This window comes from Triticum urartu, chromosome 3 (genome assembly GCF_003073215.2).
Source record: "Triticum urartu cultivar G1812 chromosome 3, Tu2.1, whole genome shotgun sequence".
In the NCBI taxonomy this organism is placed as follows: domain Eukaryota; kingdom Viridiplantae; phylum Streptophyta; class Magnoliopsida; order Poales; family Poaceae; genus Triticum; species Triticum urartu.
Window position 1 is genome coordinate 149039073 of NC_053024.1, and position 10133 is coordinate 149049205.

Consider the following 10133-nt stretch of genomic DNA (forward strand, 5'->3'; position numbering starts at 1 on the left):
GTCCTACAATGACAAAAGATCTTCTAGTCGAGAGCGAAACTGCTACAGTTGTGGAAGACCCGGACACTATTCCAATGAGTGTACGGCTCCCTACAAGAGAAGAGAAGATTCTCCAAAAAGAAGAAGCAAAGAATCACCACCAAGAGAGAGGAGGAGTAGAGATGATCGTTATGAACGAAGATACTCACGGAGAAGCAAGGATTCGGAAAGGAAGGAAAAATCATCAAGGAGCTACACAAGACGAAGACATCAAGCTCATGTTGGTGAATGGGTATCCGGCTCCGACTCCGACAGCCACTCCGAGAGAAGTTATCACTCTGACTCCGAAGATACTCAAGATGAAGGTGTTGCCGGTCTAGCACTTGTGTCAACCAACTCCTATGACATATTTGACTCACCAAATGAAGGAATTGGAAGATGCTTCATGGCCAAAGGTCCTAAGGTAACACAACCTGAGTATGTTGATTTCAATAGTGATGAAGATGACTTGTTAGGTGATGATTTGCTTGTTGACAACTCTAGTGATGAATACTATGATGAAACGTCAATTAAACATGCTAATAAAGATAAAACGAATGACAATGATAAGGAGAAGATTGAGGCTCTAACTAAAGAACTAAACACTCTTAAGTTAGCTCATGAAACTATCTTCGAAGATCATCGAGAACTTTTAAGAGCTCATGAGAAATTACGCTTTGAAAAGCTCAATCTTGAGCAAGAGCATGAGTTCTTAAAAGCAATCAATGATGATCTCCGCAAGAAAAGCTCTTCTTACATTGCCAAGCGTTTACTCTTATCCACTTACATGCCTCAAGTCAAGTCTAGTAACAAGAATAAGAAAGATTCTTCCTCTAGTAGTAACAATGATCATGCTAAATCCAATATTGTTGCTTCTAGTAGTTCTCTTGATTCCACTAATGATTCTCTTAGCCAAGTTACACTTGAGCAAGAAAATAGTTTATTGAAGGGAATTATAGAGAAAGGAGTGTACAAAAGCCTTGCCGGGAGTAAGCAATTCGAGGAAATTGTGCGCAAGCAAGGAATGCACCGGAAGAATCAAGGTGTTGGTTTTGAACGAAAGTTCAATGCCAATGGAGTTGAGTGGGAAGAAGATCAATACCCCAAGAAAAAGTTTGTTCCTCAACAAGAGAAGTATGATACTTATTTCAAGGGGACACAAGCTCAAGATGATCTTCCACCACAAGAATACAAGCAAAAAGGCAAGGACAAGCTTCAAGAGGAAATTGACGCATTTGAAGAAGCTCCTAAGACCTTAGTCAAGTGGATTCCCAAGACTACTTCAAGTTCCACTTCATCAAGTACGACTACAACTCCAAGGATTCCCATCAAGATGATGTGGATCCAAAAGAAGAAGAACTAGAGAGTTCTTGAGGGTGACTCCGCCAACATACTTCACTCTTATCATTTTGGCAAGAACAAGTGCAATCAACTTCCACATCTTGCACTAGTTCAAGGAGTCACAAACCCTCTTGTTGGTAAGACAAGGGACAAGGTAACCTAAAAGTTTTCATGGACATCATCTTTTGTGTGCATCACTCTATGTCTATGGATATCCTTGTTTGTTCCTTGTGGGACTAACCCATGTAGGTATTGAAAGTGCAATTCACTCAAATGGATAGCTCCAAGTGATCTACATCAACATTGAGCATCCACATCTTCAACATCTACATGAAGTCATCATCGACAAAACCCAAGGTTAGTTCATCCCTCTTAGGGGGGATATCACATCTAGGGGGAGCTTTACTCTAAGACTTGAGCTAAAGCAACTCTAAAGATGTGAACACAACAATGCTTTATGTAAAAGTGGTGACCCCACTTGAGCTTAAACGATGAGTATGACCTATGATCAAGTGCTCTCACTTGACTCCTAAGTCAATATACTCATATATAGATGACCTTGTCATCGCAAATTGCTTAATAGATGCTAGAATTGGTTGTGCATGCCTTGCCACATATTTCATTTGCCATCTTATTGTGTGAGCATGCTGGTTGCATATTTTACTCATTCGAGGACATCCACTTGTTGTTTTGATTGTTTGGTTTTATTTTCTTTTGCCAAGTGGATGGACAAGAATGCCTAAGTACCTCCTGTAGCTATCTATGTTTTTCTCGTCTCAAACTCTATTCATGCTGCATCACAAAATTTGATCAAGTCAGATTCGAACCACTCTGTGTGAGGAGCGCTCGGAGTCCCCGATTCGTCATAGACTTAAACTTCCAAAACCTCTTTATGATTCTCGGTCTGACCGATACCCCACTTTCGGTCCTACCGAGATCATTAAGTTGATCTAGGTTTTCGATCTCGGTGCAACCGATTTGAACATTTCGGTCACACCGAGTTTCAGTAACTGCCTGCAGTTATGAATCTCGGTGCCACCGAGTTGTTCCACTCGGTCACACCGACAGGGTCGGGCTATATATAGTCACGGGCAAAATTTGGAAATTTCTCCGAACCCCTTCGCCCGCGCGATAGCCTGCTCTGCCAACGTGGTCTCCGGATCGTCTTCTCGCCGCCAGCCGCCTCCAGTCGCTGGTCTCCGTCGCCGTCAACGGGAATTCTGCCCCGCCGTTGCCGCCGTAGCGAGTCTCCGCCGAACTAGGGTATGGACTCGATCACAGTGCTATTCCCCGTCCGATTCCTAGCACATTGTGTTCTTCATGATTCTTGCCATGATTGAAACACTCCTATCCAGTCAATACGCCCGTAGATTAGCTTTGATTCGAAAATTTTAGGGTTAGGTTTCCGCCGAAACCATCTCGGTCCCACCGATTTGGCTTATGCCATTGCACAAGTGAGACTCGGTCTGACCGAGAATTACTTATCGGTGTGACCGATTTTGGAACTCCGTGAAACCCTAGCAGTCTCGGTGCCACCGAACTGTGACTCGGTCCTACCGAGTTCACTAGTTTAGGTTCCAAAACTGCTTCGGTATCACCGAGTTTGAAAATTGGTAGATCCGAGATGATTTCAGTGGGAAACTAAAACTAAGTTTTTGGATCATTCTTTTGCAAAAATCTTTGCATTTTGTGATGCTCATCTTTTCTACCTCATCTATAAACTGTTCACAGGGTCAGCAGTCAGAGCTTGCAGCATGTCTGATCAAAGTGACAGCCAGAACATGTCAGAGCAGCAGGTGCACATGAGTGAGGGCACTAGTCCCTCCAGCTCTTCAGATGAGGGCAGCAGGAGCACCCCTAGCAACTTGCCAAAAGCTGCCACCAGACAGAGGAAGAAGAGAACTTCTGATTCCGAAGATGAAGATTATGTGGTAGAGGAAGAGGCCACATCAAAGAGAGTTGAGCCAGCTCAAGGCACAAAGCCATGGCTGAAAATCAAAAGGCCAGCAGGCAGGCAGCCCATGTCAAAGGCAAGAGCTTCAACTGAGAAGCCTGCACCCAAAGAGCCAGTTGCTGCTGAGGGAAAGAAAAGAAAGGAAAGGGTCAAGAAGACCGTAGCCAGAGTGCTAGGAAAGGCTTCCATCATGGAAGAGGAAGAGGAAGAAGAGGTAGCTGCACCAGCACCCAAGGCACCCAAGCTGATGGGTGATGCCATAAGATCAGGGGCTACTACATCTAAGCCCAAAGCTGCCTCCAAGCCAAAACCAAAGAGGAATACAAGGAGCATTCCTGCAGCTGAGAAGAACAAGGCCCCAGTGCCTGAGACTGTTGCTGAAGAAGAGGATGAAGAGCAAGTTCTGAGAAAGCTCAAGCCCAAGATCCCAGACCACAATGATGCGCATCCTGTGGCTGAGGACATGAAGCTCGGGAGAGATTCAGGGCTGAGGAAGTGGAGAGAAGCAGACCCGTATGCTTCAAGGAGGAGGACTGCTGTTGACTACAGGTTCCACACTAAGGAACAGCAGGACTTCTATGAGACAGTGCTGCTTGATAAGAAGCCAATAGTCTGTGATATGAGATGGGTTGACTGGCAGTACATCAAGGACAATGAGGAGCACTATCCTGGAGTGCAAGACAGCTTCATAGCTTGTGGAGTAACTGACTTTGTTGGGCAGAAGCTCACAAAGTGGAATGAGGAGCTTATAATGCAGTTCTACTCCACAGCACATTTTTATTCAGATGGGAGGATCACATGGATGTCTGAGGGTACAAGGTACCAATCCACAGTTGCTGAGTGGGCACAGATCATTAATGCCCCAGAGGAGCATGATGATGACTTGGACATATATGCCAAGAAGAAGATGGACCATAACTCTATGTCCAATATGTACAAGGAAATTCCCAATGAAGTTCTTGACACCTTCAAATTTGGGTCTGTGCATTACCTTCTGTCAGGGCTGCCAACTATTAATTGGATCTTGAGGCACACCTGCCCAAGTCTGGAGATCACAAGATGATCAGAGGCCATGCTATCAACTTGCTACATGTATTTGATGTGCCTCAGAAGTTCAAGGTGATGAGCCTCATAGTGGAAACTATCAAAAGGACTGCAGCAGATCAGAAGAGGAGTTGCGGATATGCCCCTCAGATCCAGGAGCTCATTAACTCCAAGATGGGCATGGGCATATATTTATTGGACAAGGAACACCTGCCCATCCGTCCAGATTTTGAGGACAATCAAGTTGTCATGACTGAGAACAAGCCATCATCTGCCCAAGCATACGCAAAGAAGGAGAAGGCAAGGAAGGAGAAAGCTGCCAAGATGCCAACTCAAGAGGAGGCATCTGAGTATTTCTTGAAGACCAAACAAGAGCAGCTTGGTTACCTGATTGCATCCACCCTGCGGATTGAGCAAGGACTAGCCACCCTAACTCAAAACCAGGCAAGCCTAGAGAGAATCATGGAACAAAAGTTCTATGACTTGGATGTCAAGGTAACGGAGATTCAAACTGCAGTGGAGTAGCTCCAAGATGATATGCAGGAGAGGAGAGGCAGGACTACCACTCATGCCTTTGCCAGAGTGCCACGAGGTCCGAGGTCGTCTGCCGTGCCAGTTGCTGACACAAGAGCCACCACCTCAGCACCAGCTACAGCCTCAGTTCCACCAGCTCCAGCATCTACTTCAGCTCCAACTCCAGCGTCTACTTCAGCGTCTACAGAAGCCTTCGTCCTTGGAGTGATCCGGACTCCACCACCACCAGAAGATCAAGCCTGAGCGTCGATCTAGCACTATGCATTTTCTAGGAACTTTTTGGTAACTTGTTGCCAAAGGGGGAGAAAAATGTATAGATCATAGGCTTCGAGAGAGAGAGAGAGAGAGAGAGTGTGTGCTTTTCTCTCTTGCTTTATTTGGTGGTTTTTCAAACTTGTTTGCTTTTGAGTGCTTGAGATACTAAGTCATTATTTGTGAGACATTGATGATCATGTGTTTGATCATAAGCTACACTTAATGCTTGCTTAATGCTATTATCTTATCTATCTTATGTGATCTTTCACTATTCTTGGTGATGAGTGCATGTATTTCATTCTTATCATTTTAAGCGCTCCACCAAGATGTATGTGACATGGAAGAGTAACCAATGACTCTAAATCCTTGTGCATTTGCAGTCCAAAGCAAATTTTAAATATGCACAAATTTAGCGGGAGCTCTTACTTATCACATACTTCTCAAAGCGACGATATATTTCATGCTTATTATCATTTGTCGAAGCTTTGATCTATATGTTGTCATCAATTACCAAAAAGGGGGAGATTGAAAGTGCAACTATCCCTAGGTGGTTTTGGTAATTCATAACAACATATAGCTCATTGAGCTAATGCTATTCCAAGATGATTATTTCAAGAAAGCTCAATGATTGGCATGGCATGGATGTGAAAGTGGAACCCTCAAAATGCTAAGGAAAAAGGATTGGCTCAAGCTCAAAAGCTCAAGACTCTTCATTTTATATTTTAGTGATCCAAGATCACATTGAGTCTTTAGGAAAAGCCAATACTATCAAGGAGGGATGAGGTGTTGCATAATGAGCCTCTTGCTTCATGTGCTTAGTGATATGCTCCAAAAACCCTCAACTACTTTCCCATATCCACATATCCACATATGACCTAAACCCTAAGCCAAACTCGGTCCTACCGATTCTTCCTATCCGGCGCCACCGAGTTTCACTTGTCATTAGCCACTGCCAAACCCTAGCAATTCGGTTCTACCGATAGGGATCTCGGTCTCACCGAGATGGGATTGCAAACTCTGTGTTTCCCTTTCGTAACTTTTTGGTCTCACCGAAAGAGCGAATCGGTCCCACCGAGATTGCAATGTAAATTCAGTGTTTCCCCTTTGTAACTTTTCGGTCTCACTGAAAGAGCAAATCGGTCCCACCGAGTTTGCCTGACCAACTCTCTGGTTAGCTAATTACCAAATTCGGTCTCACCGAGTTTGTGTAATCGGTCTCACCGAGATTACGTTATGCCCAAACCCTAACCATATCGGTCCTACCGAGTTGCATGTCAGTCCCACCGAAAATCTCTAACGGTCACTAGGTTTACATTTTCGGTCCGACCAAGTTTGTTGATTCGGTCCCACCGAGATTGGAAGACTGTGTAACGGTTGGATTTTGTGTGGAGGCTATATATACCCCTCCACCTCCTCTTCATTCGAAGAGAGAGCCATCAGAACACATACACCATTCCAACTCGTATGTTCTGAGAGAGAACCACCTACTCATGTGTTGAGACCAAGATATTCCATTCCTACCATATGAATCTTGATCTCTAGCCTTCCCAAGTTGCTTTCCACTCAAATCTTCTTTCCACCAAATCCAAATCCTATGAGAGAGAGTTGAGTGTTGGGGAGACTATCATTTGAAGCACAAGAGCAAGGAGTTCATTACCTACACACCATTTGTTACTTCTTGGAGAGTAGTGTCTCCTAGATTGGCTAGGTGTCACTTGGGAGCCTCCGACAAGATTTTGGAGTTGAACCAAGGAGTTTGTAAGGGCAAGGAGATCACCTACTTCGTGAAGATCTACCGCTAGTGAGGCAAGTCCTGTGTGGGCGATGGCCATGGTGGGATAGACAAGGTTGCTTCTTCGTGGACCCTTTGTGGGTGGTTGCTTCTTTGTGGACCCTTTGTGGGTGGAGCCCTGTGTGGACTCGCGCAACCATTACCCTTTGTGGGTGGAGCCCTGTGTGGACTCTCGCAACCGTTACCCTTTGTGGGTTGAAGTCTCCATCAACGTGGATGTAGGATAGCACCACCTATCCGAACCACGGGAAAAACATCCGTGTCTCCAATTGCGTTTGAATTCTCCAAACCCTTCCCCTTACATTCTTGCAAGTTGCATGCTTTACTTTCCGCTGCCAATATACTCTTTGCATGCTTGCTTGAATTATGTGATGATTGCTTGACTTGTCTTAAAATAGCTAAAATCTGCCAAGAACTAAAATTGGGAAAAGGTTAAGTTTTTATTTGGTCAAGTAGTCTAATCACCCCCCTCTAGACATACTTTCGATCCTACAACATGCTTAACTTGTCATACGTTAGTATTATGAGTGCTCTATACTTGTTGCAATAGTTCATCACATGCATATGATAGTTACCTTTCATGTAAGTTGAGTTGTATCTTTCTCATATGCTTAGTGTGCATAGTTTGATCTCTTGTTTAAGCATGTGGTGGTAATATTATTGCTACTGACTATTTGGCTATTAATTAGTTGTTCTTTATTATTAAGAGCATATTCTAGTTTAGTATCTTATCATGATCACTCGCATGTGTGATGCTTGTGTTATTCGTTTAGACCTCTAGTGGTTCTATACTCACATTCCTTGTGTGAATATGTGTCTTGATTTAGTTGTTTATTTAGTTTTTACCATGGAAATGGTTTTGCTCTTGTTATAGGAATGCTCGCTATAGTTATTACGTTTGATGTTATACTTTGGTTGTTGTTAACCATTATGAATATTTGGATTCATCCAAGTATTTATTTGTGGTTGATAATTACTCTTAACCATATCATGTCTAAGATAGTTATTCATCCATTTGATCCATGTGTTGTGTAGTTCTTGTAATTGTTTGACAAATGAATTAGTTTGATATAATGGAGTTGATTCTATTTTCTTTTAATAATGATTTAGGTCTAGACCTAGATGAATTTAAGTCATGTTGTTGAATGATGTTTTCATTGCTTAATTAGTATGGTTTATAATGTTTGTTTGGTTGTCATATAGAATACATGATTTTGAATTATAAAGTTGATGTATGTGTTTGGATGCTATTGACCATTATAAATATTTAGATTGTATCTAAATATTTATTTGTTGTTACCTTTTACCATTATCATGTCATGTTGTGATTGTAGTTAAAAGCATACGTTGGTTCCATTCCATCTGTGTTGTTGCCATTGTGTTGGTTATATAATAGTTCCTTAGTCGTGATGTGTGGTGGGCACTATTAGTTCATATTAGAACTTTAGTCTTGATCACAAAGCCGTCCTTAGCCGTGTCAACCTAAACCCTGTCAATTCATTGAGTCCTCTACTTACCTTCCAATCGTGCTATCTCCTTTTGGAATCTCCATCTGATCAATATCTTGCTATCCGTCCACCCTTAATTTGTTTTGGATGTTATTTGTATTTTCTATTGCTTTGGTATTTATTGTTTGTCTTTTGCTATCGTTACGACGAGTAGGGAGTGACGACGATGTTGGACATGGACAGAAACAGGTTACCGAAGAAGGACTCAACAACGAAGGCATGCCTCCTTCTTTGATCGTACTTATCCTATGTTTACAAAATTGTATTGTGTTTTATGGTTACTATGTGCATGCTATTTAATTCGCGTACCTAGAGTCTCGATTTACACATTACCTTGATTTGCTTGTCGCCTATTCATTTGACACCTGAGTAGAATTATAGTATTCTGATAGAGTAGAAATGCTTAGCCATGCTTATCACCCTATAGGTGCCCTGTTGAATGACCTCTAAGTCATTGACATTTGAAACTTGACGCTGAGCTAGGACCGTTGGCCCTTGTTGACCTTCTCTATCCTATTCTACTCTGGGTGAAACTTACCATCTGAATACTGGCGCGGGCGATAGCTGAATCAAGGATTGAAGGAGCGATTGGCCGCCCTTCATGAGTTGAAGGGGGAAATCAGTCGTTCGTGCCGCATGAGGCCTAATAAGTCTTGGATTTGAAGATTGTGATAACAGTACATCCACATGCTATATGGGCACTGGCTTGGTTAATTAGTTAGTTCACTCTTATTGTCGTCATCACAGTACCGCAGATGGGATAGCTGCCTTGCGAGGAGTATCCTCGGCACAAAAGGGGGGCCCGGACTATGAACTGCGGTTACTTCCGTGTTGAAACCTAGTGGGCTCGGCACAGTAGGTTTGGTCTAATGAAAGACCTCGTCACAATCTCCCTGCCGGTATACCAAATGGTGTACTATACCAGCGACCATTGGTGGCATCAATACGGGATTGTGTCGTGTGGGTAAAGTGTACAACCTCTGCAGAGTGTAAAACTATTCGAATAGCCATGTCCACGGTCATGGACACACATGAATCTTTCTTGACATACAGGACCTGTCTTGCTTATTCCCTCTTTGCCCCTATTCTTGGAACCTATGAAGAGTGTGAGTTGATCGAGGATCCTTACTTTGATGAAAGTTATTCTGGAGATAAAACATGTTTTCATCAAAAGGTGCTTTTATTCAACTGCTATATTATTGAAATAAAATTAGCTTTTATGCAAATGAGCCATACAGCCTTCCGTTGAAGCCACATGTAGCTATTAGGTCCTTCCCCGAGGGAGGCATGTTGAGTACGTAATGTACTCATGGCAATAATTTTGTTGACAACAGAGTTCCATGAAGATGAAGGTGATGACTACGACTACTATGATGATTCGTAGGAGTGAGGTCACGTGGACTACATCGACTGCCTGTGGCTGACATGGAGTCGCTACGCATTTTTACTTTCCGCTGTTATCTCTATGTAATAAATGTCATTAGACATTTCCCTATGTATGCCTTGTGGAAAGATTTATTAAACTTGTAATACATTTGTGCATTGTGCAATGATACCATTTCGTTGTGTTGTCAACAATGATCATGGGGTTGACAAATATACACAGGAGGGTCTAGAAGTTAATTCCAGGTTATCACAGAAGTGCTATCAGAGCCGATGTCGACCTAGTCGCGTGGCCTTGGTTAGA